The 12,794-nt window shown below is 40.9% G+C and overlaps 1 pseudogene; it reads right to left on the bottom strand.

The window, feature by feature from the left end:
• Positions 1-3,410: 3,410 nt before the first annotated feature.
• LOC103241434 (double-strand break repair protein MRE11 pseudogene) lies at positions 3,411-11,961 on the bottom strand (annotated as a pseudogene).
• Between the last annotated feature and the right edge of the window lie 833 nt (positions 11,962-12,794).

The following is a 12,794-nucleotide window of genomic DNA, read 5'->3' as shown; positions in this document are numbered from 1 at the left end:
TATCAGTGTATAAAGGGTAGGAATAATGCATCCAAAATGTGGGTCGTTATTTGTTTTTTCACTGTAGGGCTGAAGAAATATTTAAGTTTGTACTGAGTCACACATAGCCTCAGTGTGTTATTTTTATTGGGAGTGATTGAATTTTTGTGACTGAATTTATTTGAGTGATTGAATTATGAGTGATTGATCAGTCCTTAGGATTGAAACTAAGGCAATGTGACATAAACAAGAACTGGACCAAAGGAATCACAGCATCAAAACTCTGACAAGGGAGAAATGGATTTAGATATTGGACCCCCCAAAATAGATTTTGTAAATTAGAAATGCCCTTTGAGTCTATTAGTAAAGGGCCTTTCAAGTTTAAAAAAAAAAGATCTTTGAGAACATTATAGCAATAAAGGGCACTAGTTGGGCCAGGCTTACTGATAATCTGACATTCCGAATGTTTCCTGTAAGATCACAAAATGCCATTAATTCTAGTTGCCTGATCATTATCACAACTTGTCCATGTTTAAAAACAAGAAAGTAATTACTTCTCATCTTACACACTCTCTACTTTTCCTTTTTGGGACCATGCTCAGTTCTTTGTCTCTTCCAAAGGAGAAGAGGTGGTGAAGAAGCAGATGATTTATATAAGAGGCTGCTAGAGGCCCACAGAGGATATTATTTTTTTCTTGATGTTTCTTTAAAGCAGTGATAGCAAGGACAGCATAGCCTTTAGCACATATTTTGCTGATGGCTTCAATGTGTTTTCTTTATTTGCCAAACACTTAAATATTTTTAGAGAGAGTTGCTCCATGCTTTATAAATAGCGATGTTCTAAAACTTACCAAGATGCACTGTGTTTTCTTTCAATGATGATGTTCTAAAAGAAATGTGTGGCATATTTATGCAGCAAAAATACTGTAAAAATACAAAGCAACTCCTTACACAGTGATAAGTATGTAAAAGGCGATAAAGATGACCAACAGTAATTCATGTTTAGCAAATTAACAGGAAGGAAGAAATCTTTTTTTCTTTGCCTGCACCAGGTGGGTAAGGAAAAAATCCAAGGTATTAGCGGAGCAAATAGCCAGTGTGCTACCTACTAATACCATTAAGTGGGAGTGAAAGGAATTGATCTCTCAAAACATAATTAATGCACAGAGTTCTTTCATGGCTGGAAGGATTCCATGCTCTTTGTGTAGGAAAATACCCTTCTCTATACTTTTGGGTGGTGGTCCTTGAGTCAGCAGCTGGGGGTCCTAGAAGGAATATATGGACAGTGAAACACAGCATCAGGGTTTGAATCCCTGAAAGCTGCTTAAAGTAGAGCAAGTCGTACAACCCATCTGGGCTTCCATTTCCTCATCTAAAAATGGAGAACGAAATGAGAATACATGTAAAAATGGTTCAGATCCAAAACTAGATGGGTATTAGTTATTGTGATCATTATTGCTGTTATTCTGACTGTATGTAGCAGCCTGGTCTCGTGCTGAGACGTGGAGGTCCGTATCCTCATGCTCCTCCTGCTAGGCTCTGCCCATCATGGTCTATATCTACAACCTGCTTATCTGAAGATGTATGTATTTCACTTACTTGGGAATAGTCTGATGTTCTACCAAGTTCAGAGGATACAGGGGACATTGGAAACAAATGTGGATCATCTTAGAACGAAAATTGAAATAATTTTACATTTTACACATCATGGTAGCCAGGAATACAAAAACATCACTCATTCCTCAGTGTGTAGCTCATGAAACCTTAATTCCCATTGATTACCGAATAAAAATTTTGGCAATTCAAGATAAACAGTCACCTTTGAAGGTAAAAACAGTCATTTTGGATTCTCTCCTCGCCTCCCTTCTCCATAGGGGTGGCCTCTGTTTCTAAGGGTCTTACATATTATCTAAGCCAGGGCAGAGCACCTGGTCTCTGTGCCATCCTCAGTCCTCAGGGGCCCACACTACAGGGCTGCTAACCCATGCCCCTGGGATGAGACTTTCTCCCCTCACATCTGTGGGCCTCCAGGGCCCCATTTGTGTCCTTTGTATCCCCTTGATCTCGACCCCAGCTTTCGCAGCTGCTGGCTTCCTCAGGCATGCCTGCACGACTTTTGATGGCAGGGACCACTGCTAGAGAAACGTTTGGCTGCTGTCCCACATCATGCTGGGGGGATGTGTAGGATGATTATACCTCCTGGTTTGCAGAAGACTTTGCCAGTTTTTGCCTGTTGTCTCTATGTGACTATTAATAGCACTCTTCATGCTCGAAAGTGTCCCAGTTTCGCAGTACATTCTACAATTGCTCAGGGTACAGGACTCAAGGAGGCTGCCCTCAGGCCTACATTGCCATAATCTTCCATTCGCTTTCACCTGGATGCCTCCTTGGACAGGGTAGGTCAGGCCCAGTGGCAACTCAAACCTTATCCAGTCCACTCCAATCCTTTCATCCTGCCTCAAGTTTCTTTTTGGCCTAAGGGAAAGGAGAGAAGGAAAGTAATACTTACATAAGCAAATATTATTCTCTACTCCATGCCTTTATGCTCTAAGCTTTCTCCTTACTATTTTTTTTTTATGTGTGTGGTTATTCTACTCTTTTAATAAAAACATATCTGTTCAAACTGTAAGGTACTTCTAATCATTCAGTCTTTTAGGAAGCATTAGAAAAAAACATACATACTAATGAACAGTGAGTTTAGGCACAGGTTCACATAGTTTGTTTTACTTTCAGAAAATCCAGAACCTCTAGGAAATTATTAAATTATGAAGAAGTTACATTTAATAAGCTCTTTCCCTCAACTTTGGCCAAATGCAACCATTTATATAGCTACATTTAGAAAACTAAATGTAGAAAACTAAATGATCATGAAGCAGAAATGTAAAATGGTATATTTATTTTAATCTTTACTGAAAAATGATGTTTAGGGGTAGGGTGGCTCACGCCTGTAATCCCAGCACTTTGGGAGGCCAAGGCAGGTGGATCACCTGAGGTCAAGAGTTCGAGACCACCCTGACCAACATGGTGAAACCCCGTCGTCTCTAATAAAAATACAAAAAATTAGCTGGACATGGTGGAGCATGTGCCTGCAATCCCAGCTACTTGGGAGTCTGAGGCAGGAGAATTGCTTGAACCTGGGAGGCAGAGGTTGCAGTGAGTGGCGATGGTGCCATTGCACTCCGGCCTGGGCAACAAGAGCGAAACTCTGTCTCAAAACAAAACAAAAAGAAGAATGTTATTTACACAAAGCTCTTAATATAGCTACCTGGTTAAAAAACAAGGTGAAGCAATGCTATTGCATATGTCCTTGAGCTGAGAAATTTCTTACTTATGGAGTCATGCTCAGGAAGCAATACTTAAAATCTTAAACTGTAAACTCTTAGCTTGCAACGTTTTGATTTTTCCTGTATCTTGCAAATTTCTCAGTGCCACTAAATATATTGTCTACTATTTCTTCTTAAAGAACTAATGTTCATAAAAAGGATTATCATCGTCATCGTCATCTGATTCAAAATCAACCCCTTTTAATAGCTGGCTCTGGGACATGTTTTGCTGGATGATGTGCTGGACCACTTTTGATCTGTCTATGAAGTGGTAGGAAAAATGTCTTCTTCCACGTCTGATTCATCTACCTCAATCACCTCTGAGTAATTCTTAGTGACATTTTGGGAAGGCTGTCTTGTAGATTTAAAGGCATCTGTAATAGACATATTTCTAGATGCTGGCACAGTAGTCTTTGAGTTCTTGCTATGAGTAGAAGTCTCCAGAACAATGCCTGCTCTTCCTCTTTGAGACCTTCCTCTGATGCTGAATTCTGTCCTCTTCCTCCTCTTCTACCTCTTCCTCAACCTCTTCCTTTGTTGGTTGCTGCCAAGATGCTAACATCAGAGTCATTAGCCATCTGTTCTGCTAAATCTATACTCATAAGGTCATCAGCACTAAAGGCAGAAGCAGGTTCCTCTGATTGAGATCTGGATGTCATCATTTTCACTAGTATTTTTTTGTCTGTTTTCTCTGAAATGACATACTTCCTCATTTATTTTATCTTCTAGGGCATCAATATGATGCTCTTTAAGAAATTGCTGTGTTTTTTACAACTGGTATGTCACTAATTCCTCAGTGGCATCTTTCTCCTCCTTGTCCACAAATTCTTGTACTGCTTCACCCATCCCTCTTTCTGTTAGCAGTGAGAGTGGCACATTCTTCTCTGCAGTTTGAAAATATTGTTTTACAAGATCTTCTACCCTTAAAGTTGTTCCTTCTGAAGAAGATTTTGTGGTAAGTTTCCTAAAGTTGATCTCTTCTCCTGTTTTTTCCTTTTGTTCTCTATGCCTGAAAAATGGATAATGTCTTTTGGATTAGCTACCAGATCCACAAATTTCTGATTAAGGCAAAGAACGTTGAAATGTTCAAAACCTCCACTGTAGTCCACTCGCAGTGGTATAAAAGGCTTCTCTGGCTAGCGAGAATTACCCAGATGTTCCCGTTTAGCATTTTCAAGCATTTCTTCAATCTTCGCCACACAGAAGCTTTGTATGGTTTGGGTTACTATACGATTATCTGGGTTAAAAAATGTCTGGATGATTAGCCAGAACAACATCCTTCATGAAAAACTACTGCACTGTGTGAAGAGGAATTTTCTGCATATTCATTTTCCTCCCTTCATTGCACAGAAAACCAGCCTGTTTCTTTACAGCTTCTCCTGGGGAAAGAGAAGTAACCACTAAGCTTCCAGGTTGTGAGGTATAAAACAGTTGTTGTTCTTTTTTTTTTTTTTTTTTAATTTATTTATTATTATTAAACTTTAAGTTGTAGGGTACATGTGCACAACGTGCAGGCTTGCTACATATGTATACTTGTGCCATGTTGGTGTGCTGCACCCATCAACTCGTCATTTACATCAGGTATAACTCCCAATGCAATCCCTCCCCCCTCCCCCCTCCCCATGATAGGCCCCGGTGTGTGATGTTCCCCTTCCCGAGTCCAAGTGATCTCATTGTTCAGTTCCCGCCTATGAGTGAGAACATGCGGTGTTTGGTTTTCTGTTCTTGTGATAGTTTGCTAAGAATGATGGTTTCCAGCTGCATCCATGTCCCTACAAAGGACACAAACTCATCCTTTTTCATGGCTGCATAGTATTCCATGGTGTATATGTGCCACATTTTCTTAATCCAATCTGTCACTGATGGATATTTGGGTTGATTCCAAGTCTTTGCTATTGTGAATAGTGCTGCAATAAACATACGTGTGCATGTGTCTTTATAGCAGCATAATTTATAATCCTTTGGGTATATACCCAGTAATGGGATGGCTGGGTCATATGGTACATCTAGTTCTAGATCCTTGAGGAATCGCCATACTGTTTTCCATAATGGTTGAACTAGTTTACAATCCCACCAACAGTGTAAAAGTGTTCCTATTTCTCCACATCCTCTCCAGCACCTGTTGTTTCCTGACTTTTGAATGATCGCCATTCTAACTGGTGTGAGATGGTATCTCATTGTGGTTTTGATTTGCATTTCTCTGATGGCCAGTGATGATGAGCATTTTTTCATGTGTCTGTTGGCTGTATGAATGTCTTCTTTTGAGAAATGTCTGTTCATATCCTTTGCCCACTTTTGGATGGGGTTGTTTGTTTTTTTCTTGTAAATTTGTTTGAGTTCTTTGTAGGTTCTGGATATTAGCCCTTTGTAAGATGAGTAGATTGCAAAAATTTTCTCCCATTGTGTAGGTTGCCTGTTCACTCTGATGGTAGTTTCTTTTGCTGTGCAGAAGCTCTTTAGTTTAATGAGATCCCATTTGTCAATTTTGGCTTTTGCTGCCATTGCTTTTGGTGTTTTAGACATGAAGTCTTTGCCCATGCCTATGTCCTGAATGGTACTCCCTAGGTTTTCCTCTAGGATTTTTATGGTATTAGGTCTAACATTTAAGTCTCTAATCCATCTTGAATTAATTTTCGTATAAGGAGTAAGGAAAGGATCCAGTTTCAGCTTTCTACTTATGGCTAGCCAATTTTCCCAGCACCATTTATTAAATAGGGAATCCTTTCCCCATTTCTTGTTTCTCTCAGGTTTGTCAAAGATCAGATGGCTGTAGATGTGTGGTATTATTTCTGAGGACTCTGTTCTGTTCCATTGGTCTATATCTCTGTTTTGGTACCAGTACCATGCTGTTTTGGTTACTGTAGCCTTGTAGTATAGTTTGAAGTCAGGTAGTGTGATGCCTCCAGCTTTGTTCTTTTGACTTAGGATTGTCTTGGAGATGCGGGCTCTTTTTTGGTTCCATATGAACTTTACAGCAGTTTTTTCCAATTCTGTGAAGAAGCTCATTGGTAGCTTGATGGGGATGGCATTGAATCTATAAATTACCTTGGGCAGTATGGCCATTTTCACGATATTGATTCTTCCTATCCATGAGCATGGTATGTTCTTCCATTTGTTTGTGTCCTCTTTGATTTCACTGAGCAGTGGTTTGTAGTTCTCCTTGAAGAGGTCCTTTACATCCCTTGTAAGTTGGATTCCTAGGTATTTTATTCTCTTTGAAGCAATTGTGAATGGAAGTTCATTCCTGATTTGGCTCTCTGTTTGACTGTTACTGGTGTATAAGAATGCTTGTGATTTTTGCACATTAATTTTGTATCCTGAGACTTTGCTGAAGTTGCTTATCAGCTTAAGGAGATTTTGGGCTGAGACAATGGGGTTTTCTAAATATACAATCATGTCATCTGCAAAGAGGGACAATTTGACTTCTTCTTTTCCTAACTGAATCCCCTTGATTTCTTTCTCTTGCCTGATTGCCCTAGCCAGAACTTCCAACACTATGTTGAATAGGAGTGGTGAGAGAGGGCATCCCTGTCTTGTGCCAGTTTTCAAAGGGAATTTTTCCAGTTTTTGGCCATTCAGTATGATATTGGCTGTGGGTTTGTCATAAATAGCTCTTATGATTTTGAGGTACGTTCCATCAATACCGAATTTATTGAGCGTTTTTAGCATGAAGGGCTGTTGAATTTTGTCAAAAGCCTTTTCTGCATCTATTGAGATAATGATGTGGTTCTTGTCTTTGGTTCTGTTTATATGCTGGATTATGTTAATTGATTTGCGAATGTTGAACCAGCCTTGCATCCCAGGGATGAAGCCCACTTGATCATGGTGGATAAGCTTTTTGATGTGTTGCTGAATCCGGTTTGCCAGTATTTTATTGAGGATTTTTGCATCGATGTTCATCAGGGATATTGGTCTAAAATTCTCTTTTTTTTGTTGTGTCTCTGCCAGGCTTTGGTATCAGGATGATGTTGGCCTCATAAAATGAGTTAGGGAGGATTCCCTCTTTTTCTATTGATTGGAATAGTTTCAGAAGGAATGGTACCAGCTCCTCCTTGTACCTCTGGTAGAATTCAGCTGTGAATCCATCTGGTCCTGGACTTTTTTTGGTTGGTAGGCTATTAATTATTGCCTCAATTTCAGAGCCTGCTATTGGTCTAGTCAGGGATTCAACTTCTTCCTGGTTTAGTCTTGGAAGAGTGTAAGTGTCCAGGAAATTATCCATTTCTTCTAGATTTTCCAGTTTATTTGCGTAGAGGTGTTTATAGTATTCTCTGATGGTAGTTTGTATTTCTGTGGGGTCGGTGGTGATATCCCCTTTATCATTTTTAATTACGTTGATTTGATTATTCTCTCTTTTCTTCTTTATTAGTCTTGCTAGTGGTCTGTCAATTTTGTTGATCTTTTCAAAAAACCAACTCCTGGATTCATTGATGTTTTGGAGGGTTTTTTGTGTCTCTATCTCCTTCAGTTCTGCTCTGATCTTAGTTATTTCTTGCCTTCTGCTAGCTTTTGAATGTGTTTGCTCTTGCTTCTCTAGTTCTTTTAATTGTGATGTTAGAGTGTCAATTTTAGATCTTTCCTGCTTTCTCTTGTGGGCATTTAGTGCTATAAATTTCCCTCTACACACTGCTTTAAATGTGTCCCAGAGATTCTGGTATGTTGTATCTTTGTTCTCATTGGTTTCAAAGAACATCTTTATTTCTGCCTTCATTTCGTTATGTACCCAGTAGTCATTCAGGAGCAGGTTGTTCAGTTTCCATGTAGTTGAGCGGTTTTGATTGAGTTTCTTAGTCCTGAGTTCTAGTTTGATTGCACTGTGGTCTGAGAGACAGTTTGTTATAATTTCTGTTCTTGTACATTTGCTGAGGAGTGCTCTACTTCCAATTACGTGGTCAATTTTGGAGTAAGTACGATGTGGTGCTGAGAAGAATGTATATTCTGTTGATTTGGGGTAGAGAGTTCTATAGATGTCTATTAGGTCTGCTTGCTGCAGAGATGAATTCAATTCCTGGATATCCTTGTTAACTTTCTGTCTCGTTGATCTGTCTAATGTTGACAGTGGGGTGTTGAAGTCTCCCATTATTATTGTATGGGAGTCTAAGTCTCTTTGTAAGTCTCTAAGGACTTGCTTTATGAATCTGGGTGCTCCTGTATTGGGTGCATATATATTTAGGATAGTTAGCTCTTCCTGTTGAATTGATCCCTTTACCATTATGTAATGGCCTTCTTTGTCTCTTTTGATCTTTGATGGTTTAAAGTCTGTTTTATCAGAGACTAGTATTGCAACCCCCGCTTTTTTGTGTTCTCCATTTGCTTGGTAAATCTTTCTCCATCCCTTTATTTTGAGCCTATGTATGTCTCTGCGTGTGAGATGGGTCTCCTGAATACAGCAGACTGATGGGTCTTGAGTCTTTATCCAGTTTGCCAGTCTGTGTCTTTTAATTGGAGCATTTAGTCCATTTACATTTAAGGTTAAGATTGTTATGTGTGAACTTGATCCTGCCATTATGATATTAACTGGTTATTTTGCTCGTTAGTTGATGCAGTTTCTTCCTAGCCTCGATGGTCTTTACATTTTGGCATGTTTTTGCAATGGCTGGTACTGGTTGTTCCTTTCCATGTTTAGTGCTTCCTTCAGGGTCTCTTGTAAGGCAGGCCTAGTGGTGACAAAATCTCTAAGCATTTGCTTATCTGTAAAGGATTTTATTTCTCCTTCACTTATGAAACTTAGTTTGGCTGGATATAAAATTCTGGGTTTAAAATTCTTTTCTTTAAGAATGTTGAATATTGGCCCCCACTCTCTTCTGGCTTGAAGAGTTTCTGCCGAGAGATCTGCTGTTAGTCTGATGGGCTTCCCTTTGTGGGTAACCCGACCTTTCTCTCTGGCTGCCCTTAAGATTTTTTCCTTCATTTCAACTTTGGTGAATTTGGCAATTATGTGTCTTGGAGTTGCTCTTCTCGAGGAGTATCTTTGTGGCGTTCTCTGTATTTCCTGGATTTGAATGTTGGCCTGCCCTACTAGGTTGGGGAAGTTCTCCTGGATGATATCCTGAAGAGTGTTTTCCAACTTGGTTCCATTTTCCCCCTCACTTTCAGGCACCCCAATCAGACGTAGATTTGGTCTTTTTACATAATCCCATACTTCTTGCAGGCTTTGTTCATTTCTTTTTCTTCTTTTTTCTTTTGGTTTCTCTTCTCGCTTCATTTCATTCATTTGATCCTCAATCGCTGATACTCTTTCTTCCAGTTGATCGAGTCGGTTACTGAAGCTTGTGCATTTGTCACGTATTTCTCGTGTCATGGTATTCATCTCTTTCATTTCGTTTATGACCTTCTCTGCATTAATTACTCTAGCCATCAATTCTTCCACTTTTTTTTCAAGATTTTTAGTTTCTTTGCACTGGGTACGTAATTCCTCCTTTAGCTCTGAGAAATTTGATGGACTGAAGCCTTCTTCTCTCATCTCGTCGAAGTCATTCTCTGTCCAGCTTTGATCCGTTGCTGGCGATGAGCTGCGCTCCTTTGCCGGGGGAGATGCGCTCTTATTTTTTGAATTTCCAGCTTTTCTGCCCTGCTTTTTCCCCATCTTTGTGGTTTTATCTGCCTCTGGTCTTTGATGATGGTGATGTACTGATGGGGTTTTGGTGTAGGTGTCCTTCCTGTTTGATAGTTTTCCTTCTAACAGTCAGGACCCTCAGCTGTAGGTCTGTTGGAGATTGTTTGAGGTCCACTCCAGACCCTGTTTGCCTGGGTATCAGCAGTAGAGGCTGCAGAAGATAGAATATTTCTGAACAGCGAGTGTACCTGTCTGATTCTTGCTTTGGAAGCTTCCTCTCAGGGGTGTACTCCACCCTGTGAGGTGTGGGGTGTCAGACTGCCCCTAGTGGGGGATGTCTCCCAGTTAGGCTACTCAGGGGTCAGGGACCCACTTGAGCAGGGAGTCTGTCCCTTCTCAGATCTCAACCTCCGTGTTGGGAGATCCACTGCTCTCTTCAAAGCTGTCAGACAGAGTCGTTTGCGTCTGCAGAGCTTTCTGCTGCGTTTGTTATTGTTTACTGTGCCCTGTCCCCAGAGGTGGAGTCTACAGAGACAGGCAGGTTTCCTTGAGCTGCTGTGAGCTCCACCCAGTTGGAGCTTCCCAGCAGCTTTGTTTACCTACTTAAGCCTCAGCAATGGCGGGCGCCCCTCCCCCAGCCTCGCTGCTGCCTTGCTGGTAGATCACAGACTGCTGTGCTAGCAATGAGGGAGGCTCCATGGGTGTGGGACCCTCCCGGCCAGGTGTGGGATATGATCTCCTGGTGTGCCTGTTTGCTTAAAGCGCAGTATTGGGGTGGGAGTTACCCGATTTTCCAGGTGTTGTGTGTCTCAGTTCCTCTGGCTAGGAAAAGGGATTCCCTTCCCCCTTGCGCTTTCCAGGTGAGGCAATGCCTCGCCCTGCTTCAGCTCTCGCTGGTCGGGCTGCAGCAGCTGACCAGCACCGATGGTCTGGCACTCCCCAGTGAGATGAACCCAGTACCTCAGTTGAAAATGCAGAAATCACCGGTCTTCTGTGTCGCTCGTGCTGGGAGTTGGAGACTGGAGCTGTTCCTATTCCTTTTTTTTTTTTTTAAGATGAAGTTTCACTTCAGTTGTCCAGGCTAGAGTGCAATGGTGTGATCTCAGCTCACTGCAACCTTCACCTCCCAGATTCAAGTGAGTCTCCTGCTTCAACCTTCCAAGTAGCTGGGATTACAGGCATGCAGTACCACACCCCGATAATTTTGTATTTTTAGTAGAGACGAGGTTTTACCATGTTGGTTAGGCTGGTCTCGAGCTCCTGACCTCATATGATCCACCCACCTTGGCCTGGCAAAGTGCTGGGACTGCAGGATTGAGCCATCGCGTCTGACCTGTTGTTCATTTTTAGTTGGAGCTATTTTACACTCATATGCACGGCCCCAGATAACAAGATCAATGAAGTCATCCAAAAGTTGTTCTGGACTGAGGTTAGTACTTCCATGTTTACTCCTGTAATCACAAATAAGTTAAATCAAGAGTTCTCATCTTCTTTTGATCTCAACATTGTTACTTTCTTATTGACAAACATTCGATAGAGCCTTTCATCTGGAATGGATCATAAATCATATAGTGCAATCTTTGTGCTTCCTTTCTGAAGCAAAACCAGACTAATGTTTATCTTCTACTTGGACATCGAACGTCCAAAGTGATTTACAAACCCAACACAACTTAAAATGTCTAGGGCACAGCGTGCATGGGCCCCCATGGGATCATCATGATTGTCATGAATACTGAACACTGGAATTGAGATGTTGAGATTGCCATCTTGATAGCTCACCCATGGAAACTTACTAAAACCAAAGTCGACTGATTGATCACTGAGAATTTCAAACTGGACAGGACTATCACCCATACAACATTTTCTTAATAACTTGAGGCAGGTATGTAATGTTTTCTTCGAGGGCTTATTTTCATGAAAAAGATTACCACCTAACAAAATAAAATCCACTCCATTTTCCTGGGCAAGTTTTAAAATTTCATCAAGTGTTACACATGTATCATTTCTTCTGACCGCATCTTTCTGCATAAATCCAAGATCAATATGTATTGCAACTAAGATTTTAAACAAGTTTTTATCATCAAGTACTTCTGCAGGACTCATATTTATGGTCAGTCAAACTCCTCTGTGACCAAGTTCTTCTCCAAGAATCCCTGGGACCTGTACTCAAATGTCAGAAAATTCACTCTATTCCAAATTCTAGAAATTCCCACTCCTGGACTCTTCAAAGCCCCACCCATTGGGACCCGAGGCTGTCTTCTTTCCAGGAAGAAAGGGTGGGATCTGTGAGAAGAAAACAGCATGGTCGGACTTGCCTCTGAGAATCCACAGGGCCATAAACCTGAATTCTGTCCTTACTGTTTTAACAGAAGTTTCTGGAAATCAAACAAAACAAAACCTTTCTATTTCAGGTTTCTGGCCCTGCCACTGGCATTTAAGATATCTTGTTGATGTTAAGGGGAGAAACCTAACATCATGTTGAACATTGCTTCAGGATGCTGAAGGTGTGTGTGAGAGGTGGACTAAGGGCAAGTGAAAGGGGGCAAGGTAGACATTAAAGGAAGCAAGATAATCCAAGACAGACAGACAGACAGACAGACAGAAAGAAAGAAAGAAAGAAAGAAAGAAAGAAAGAAAGAAAGAAAGAAAGAAAAGAAAGAAAGAGAGAGAGAGAGGAAGGAAGGAAGGAAGGAAGGAAGGAAGGAAGGAAGGAAGGAAGGAAGGAAGGAAGGACGAACGAACCAGTTGGATATAAAGTTGACAAAGCAGGTTGGAGGTCTTTAAAATCAGTTTGGTGGATTTCAATATTATTCTCGGGTACAAAGGAGCCACTGAAGGATTTTGAGCAAGGGAGAGATATTTAGATTAGATTTCCCTCATCCCATTTTTTAAAGGGAAATACATGTGTCAGGTAGGTAGATTGAATAAAATTTTGG

The sequence above is a fragment of the Chlorocebus sabaeus genome, chromosome 15, assembly GCF_047675955.1.
Source record: "Chlorocebus sabaeus isolate Y175 chromosome 15, mChlSab1.0.hap1, whole genome shotgun sequence".
NCBI classification, from domain to species: domain Eukaryota; kingdom Metazoa; phylum Chordata; class Mammalia; order Primates; family Cercopithecidae; genus Chlorocebus; species Chlorocebus sabaeus.
This window is presented reverse-complemented; position numbering and strand designations above follow the sequence as displayed.